The 6,158-nt window shown below is 34.2% G+C and overlaps 1 long non-coding RNA gene across 1 annotated transcript; it reads right to left on the bottom strand.

Moving 5' to 3' along the window:
* Positions 1 to 3,915: 3,915 nt before the first annotated feature.
* LOC145038336 (uncharacterized) lies at positions 3,916 to 5,652 on the bottom strand. Its single transcript, XR_013679324.1, has 2 exons — positions 4,824 to 5,652; positions 3,916 to 4,500 (listed from the first exon to the last, which is right to left on the bottom strand). It is a non-coding gene; the product is annotated as an uncharacterized LOC145038336 (long non-coding RNA).
* Between the last annotated feature and the right edge of the window lie 506 nt (positions 5,653 to 6,158).

Below are 6,158 nucleotides of genomic sequence, written 5' to 3'. Positions count from 1 at the left end.
CTGGTATTGACTGGAAGATGAAAGCTCGAGCCTGCTTGCTCTTCTTCTCATCCACAACCACACCAGTTGGTGGTTTAATGGCATCCCATAACCCATGGGCATCCATGATTGCTTCCATCTTTATTGACCAGGTATTGTAGTTGAGTGAAGTTAACAAAGGGCACTGTAGAGTGAAGGGGCTGTCCTTGGATTGATTGGATGATGATGGAGCTGTCATATTGCTGAAACGAGGATACTTGGGCATACAAGGTGATCAGGATCTGTTGAGGCTCTGATACCAAATGTTAGCGATCAAGTAATACAGCAATAACAAGAAAAGCTTAACAGGGGTAAAACTGGAATAATGGCAGCCGAAGGTTTCTCTTTATTGAATGAAGATTACTAGCAGCCTAATGATTACACTGCTATACAAGATGAATTTTCGACTAATAATCTAACTGCTAAGCTACTCTCTATTTAAACTAATTGAAATAACAAACAACGAGAAATACTAGGAACAATTGAGTTGTAACGGTCATCACTGCCCCATGTGCTTTATTCTTCCTGATTACCAGGTCAATTCTTGACCAACAAGGTGAAGAAGACAAATTTGGATGAACAAGAGAATGAATTTGTATAGGAATGCAGAAGATCAAATTGAACTATTTAGGGTTCATACCAAGAAATCATAAATTGAATAGTCTTGACCTAATTAAGGACCAACTTGTCAAAAAGAATAGGGCGGAGAAGAAAACAGGCTACCGAGGAATCAATGTTGGAAACAATCTTTAAAATGAGGAGTAGTTTTTTGAATGAAGAGAATAGTGGAAGAAAAGTGGCTATACTGAGGTAACACCACCCAAGGATATATATGGATTCACCTTAAATTTGATCCAGAACAAATATGGATTCGAATCCACCATATGATATGCTTCAGGAGTCAAGACCAATACATGCGTCGAACATGAAGGCATATATGGGGAATGCAACAAGAGGCGGAGGGGATCGAAATTGTGGATCGACTTTGACGTGTATGTGTCGTTTGGAGTTTAAGCGACGTGGCATCCATTAAACCCTATGAACCCACAGAAGGAGCGATGAGACAAAAAGGGGTTTTATATATAATAATGATAATGACATTAAGTTTAAGTTGTAAAGTGGCTTAATCGATTTGGACTCAAATTGGTAGATGGTTAGACTTGGATTTCCCTCAACTTGATATGATTTGAATTAGCATGAGATGGGCAAATAATTCGTATATGAAATGGTGCAAAGGATATGTATAGAGGCAGTTTGCTTGCAACTTATTGGAAGATTTGGTCTTTCCGAAAAAAAAAACACGATCAAACCAATTATACTTGCCATCGTTTAAAATATTATTATGCATTCAAAGTTTTGGTTGTTTTATACAAATTCTAAACTTAAAGTTCACTACACTGATTAGATCCATAATTAATAGGTTCCTATAAAAACATATGAGATTCCTCAATATCCATCATCGACCAAAAGCTTAAAAGCGTGTTTGGTTTTGGAAGAGAAGTACAAGGACATCATTTTGTTTATTGTAATTCATTAGTTTCAGATTTTAATAACCCAAATTGGATTGGTAATTCTTGGATGATAATCAAGATCCAATATTATCCGATTAGATTTATCCATTTAATAGATACATAATCACAAATAGTAAATCAAACATTCAAATTATCCCAATATCCATTAGATCGGTTCTTTCGGTCAAAATTTTTTCTTTCTGGTTTCTTTTTGAATGTTTTAATGGAATCGAAGGATGATAATGAAAGGGAACAAGCTACGACGGCGATAACGATCGTATTCGGATACAATGACAACCCGAATGATCCAGAAGAAACCGAAACCGTTTTATCCACAAATCAATCAAAATCCACAACGAAACGCTACAAAGGCGTTTGGAGAAAGAATGGCAGGTGGACTGCTCGGATCCGAAACCCTATCACCAATTCGCGTGTCAATTTAGGCAAATTTCATTCCTCTGATGCTGCTCTGCGTGCTTATTTCTCCAAGAAGCGCGAATTCGAGTCACAAATTAGGGCAACAAATGTTTCCAACTCGGCGATGATTGATAATGATGGATTTTTGTTAGGTGAGTTCCGTTACTTGGATCACGACCTCAGGATCTGCAACTAAAGTAATCACTAAATTAGGTAACTGTTTCCACTCTGATCTTTAATGTAGAGATATAAGAATATAAAATTAGGGTTTGGAAAGAAAATTGTGGATAGTTTTGATTACTTGCATATATTATTGGGAATACATGTCCAGAAGCCTGCTTTTGATCGGGAATTGAATATCATTCACGTATTGCTCTATAGATTTCATCGCCATTTACGTGTAACTTGTAATTCCTCATCAACATAAAAGAGATGCCGTTTTCTTTACAACGAGATGAAATTTCAGGCTATTTTCTTGAATTTCAATCCGTTCGTAATCAATCTCATGGTTCTAGGGTTTATTTTTTGTCAGATTTAAAGATTATCCGATTGGCGTCTTTGTCAACGAATTCTACAGCTTTTCATTACAATTCATGGTTTATCATCGTAAAATTTAGTACAATTTTCTTCATCAACACATTTGAGTGCAAATTCTTTATCGCCAATTCTATTGTAATTCACTGTTTTTCATTACCCCATCTAAGTTGTGAGAACGACCTTTCTAAATCTTTCACCAACTTTGGTAGGGGTAATGTTGTCATTCTATTAGGGTCTTTAATATCTCCAATCTTTTTATTGAGTAATGAGCAAATTGGGGATTGAAAGATATCCAATTTATATCTATACATACATATACAGTAGGTTTTAAATCTGCATTCAAATATGAATCTGAGTTCAACTTTTTTTTTTTTTTTTTTTAATCAAGGACAATATTGTAATTTATCTACATATTTTTTTGTATCAAGGGCAATATTGTAATTTGAACTTTTTGTTCGGTCGGGTTCAAATTAAAGAACTTTTTGTAAGTGGCTTACCATCCATAAGCTTAAGGATATGAATAGATTTGATACATGAGAACCAAAAGGAACCAATCATATTCTTTAACTACCACCACCATTTAGCAAGCAAGAAGAGTTAAATTAGTAGAATCAAGTCAACCAACTAAGGCCTCCCATGTTTTTCGATTTAGTGATAATCTCCTAAGTTACCATTTTATATTATTTTTTGTCTTCATCACCTCCTAACAAGATTTGTCTTCAAATACTATCAAGTGAATTTATAATCTTCATTACACCTCGGTCCCGAGTTCAACTTAACAAGAGAAAGGAAAGGAAATGAGTGGAAATGAGAAGAAAATAAAAAAAATTGGTGTTCCCGAGTTTCATTAAAGAAGGGAAGTGGAGAGAAATGGAATGATCACTTTCTCTCTTAACTTTCCTTCCAATTTGGGAGGATTTGGAAAGAAAGAACAAAATAATTCATTTTCCTTCCACTTCTCTCAAATTCGGGAACACAAAAGAAAATTTTGTTTTCTTTTCCTTTCTCTTCTTTTATTTCATGACTTTCTTTTCTTTTCTCTTCTTTTCTTTTGTTAAACTCGGGAACAAGGCATTAGGGCTTGAAACAACGAAAAATAATAAAGCGGAAGACTATTTAGAACCAAACTGACTCACAAGAGTAAGACAACCACCAAACAATATAGATTTACATTTAAGTTTGAAAGACTAGTCCTAAATTTATTCACCACTAGGGCCCTACTTTTAGCGAACTTCATGTTCGTCCCCACAGGTAAACCAAGATAAGTGAAAGGGAAAGAGGCAAACTCGCATTTCAAGACTCGCATTTCAAAACACTATCAAGTCTATCAATCTCCAAGTTACTATAACACCAACACAATAAACTTTGTTTTTATGTAAATTCACCTTCAATCGTGAGGCAAGGAAAAAAGAAACAAAGTAACTAATTAAGATTTACAAAATTAAGTTTCGACCACTCACTAATCATAGTATCATCATTTGTATACATAAGATAAGAGATAGGGATATCATTATGATTTTATGAGGAATCGAAAGACTTCGAAAGAAATGCAAATCACAAGCCACGTCTATGGAAACATGAAGACTCTCCATTACAATGATAAAGAGAAAACGATATAATGGTCCCCTTACCTAACATCATCTTGATATCAAATTCTTTCGTAGGGGAAACATTCACAAAAACGGAGGCTCTATTAGAAAAAATACATCCCATAATAGACCTTCTCCACTTTCACCCAAACTCCATTTGCTCTACAACCGAATCTAAGAACTCTCAACTTAAAGAATTAAAGGCTTTGTCAAAATCCACCTTGAAGATTTGTGTTTTTTTCTACATCTTCTTAGACCAAGAAAACTAGAGAAGATCTTATTAACCAAGAGATGGCCATCCAAAACACTTCTTCTTTCCATATAAGTTGTTTGTTCGAAACCAGGACCGGTCCAAGACGATTTGAGGCCCGGGACAAAATAAAATATGAGACCCTTCCCAATGAATTTTTTTGGCAAAAAAGTGACACCTCGCAAAAAATTTATTAATTAAAAAAATTAATACAGTTAAACTTCTTTATGCATTTAACTTCATTATGTGCAATTCGTTTCAAAATCTACAATTAGTACAATTAACAAATCTAGTTTGCGTCTGCAAGTCCGTAAGAGATATACATACAATATGGACGCTGACTTGCAAATTGTTTGGTACAAAAAGTTCCTAAGCATTTGATTGAATTATAGAACCCAAATTAACAAAATAGTGGTAATATGTAAAACCAACATTAGGGCATTTTAGCAATAATACTAATACTAAAGGAAGAAAAAGAATTGCATAGATTTTACAACATACCTTGTTTTACTCTGGTGATTGGTATCTTCTTGAACCCATGTTGGATGATGATGTTAGACCAAACAACGAGATTCATTAATAACAAAAACAATAACTACGTTAACTGTAAATTTGTGAAACTCTAAACACAGTCAATCCACGCCAAACATAATATATCAATAACAATAAGAAAACGAATATTACAAAACTTATGGTTTCAAATCGATAGATAGAAGATGTATAGACGGCATACTGATAAACTCTAATATTCTATCAAATAACTCAATTAACTCTGATAAATCCATTAATATGGCTTCAAAACACCCTAAAGTGAATACTTAAAGGAAAACGACAATTAATTTAATGTAAAGAAAGATCGGACAATCAAACTTCAGAAATCAAAATACAAAAATCGATTTTTGATTTGAACAATCGAAATTAATAGGTATGATTACATTAAAAACGACATGCCCATACGTGGAAGGAGTTGAAATGTCGATTTCAGAAATCACTTGAAGATTGTTGGCATGGGATACCTGTCTCCTCATCTTCTCTTTAATACTCCAGGGTATTAGACTTAAAAATAATTGAAGACATAGAAATCGTTTGGGAGAACGCATCAAACCACTAATACGAGCAAAAAAAAATCACTATAGTTGTTGGGCTCTTTAGTGTTATGAGTAAAATATTAAAACAAACAATATGGTGTACTTGTTGGGCCTTAGATTTATTTAAAAAAATACAACAAAAAAGGAAAAAAAATTTACATGCTAATTGGTACATGCAAGGCTGATCTCCGAACACCTAGTGAAAATACCACTACGCTTCTACCATACCAACTATACGGGCCTTCGATCTTTTTAAGGCATAATATATTTTATATCATCTAAAAACTATATATACTAATTGATATTCGGAGGGGCCCCGAGCTTTGCCGAGGCCCGGGGTGGTCGCCCAGCTTGCCCTCCCCCTAGGGTCGGCCCTGTTCGAAACTAATAATTATATCTAAAACTTCTGTTCGAAACTAATAATTATATCTAAAACTTTTGTAAGACGATTAGCAAGAACTTTATAAAATACCTTTTATAACTTATAAGCAACTCATAAGATTAACCGACCTATAGTCTCTTAGAAAGAGGGTCTCTTATTTTTGGAATTAAATATATAAAAGAAGAGTTGCATCATCTCGCCAAAACTCCATAATTCCCAAAATCTCTAACAAACATAATAACATCCGATTTAATCATTTCCCAAAAATACTTCAAGAACTTGAACATAAAGTCATCGGGACCCAACGACTTGTCATTCCCACAACACCAAACTATTATCTTTTATTTCAATTTTTAAGAATGGCTC

The sequence above is a fragment of the Lactuca saligna genome, chromosome 4 (assembly GCF_052625555.1).
Source record: "Lactuca saligna cultivar CGN05327 chromosome 4, ASM5262555v1, whole genome shotgun sequence".
Classification (NCBI taxonomy): Eukaryota; Viridiplantae; Streptophyta; class Magnoliopsida; order Asterales; family Asteraceae; genus Lactuca; species Lactuca saligna.
The sequence above is the reverse complement of the archived record's forward strand: the minus strand, read 5'-3'. Positions and strand labels throughout refer to the sequence as shown.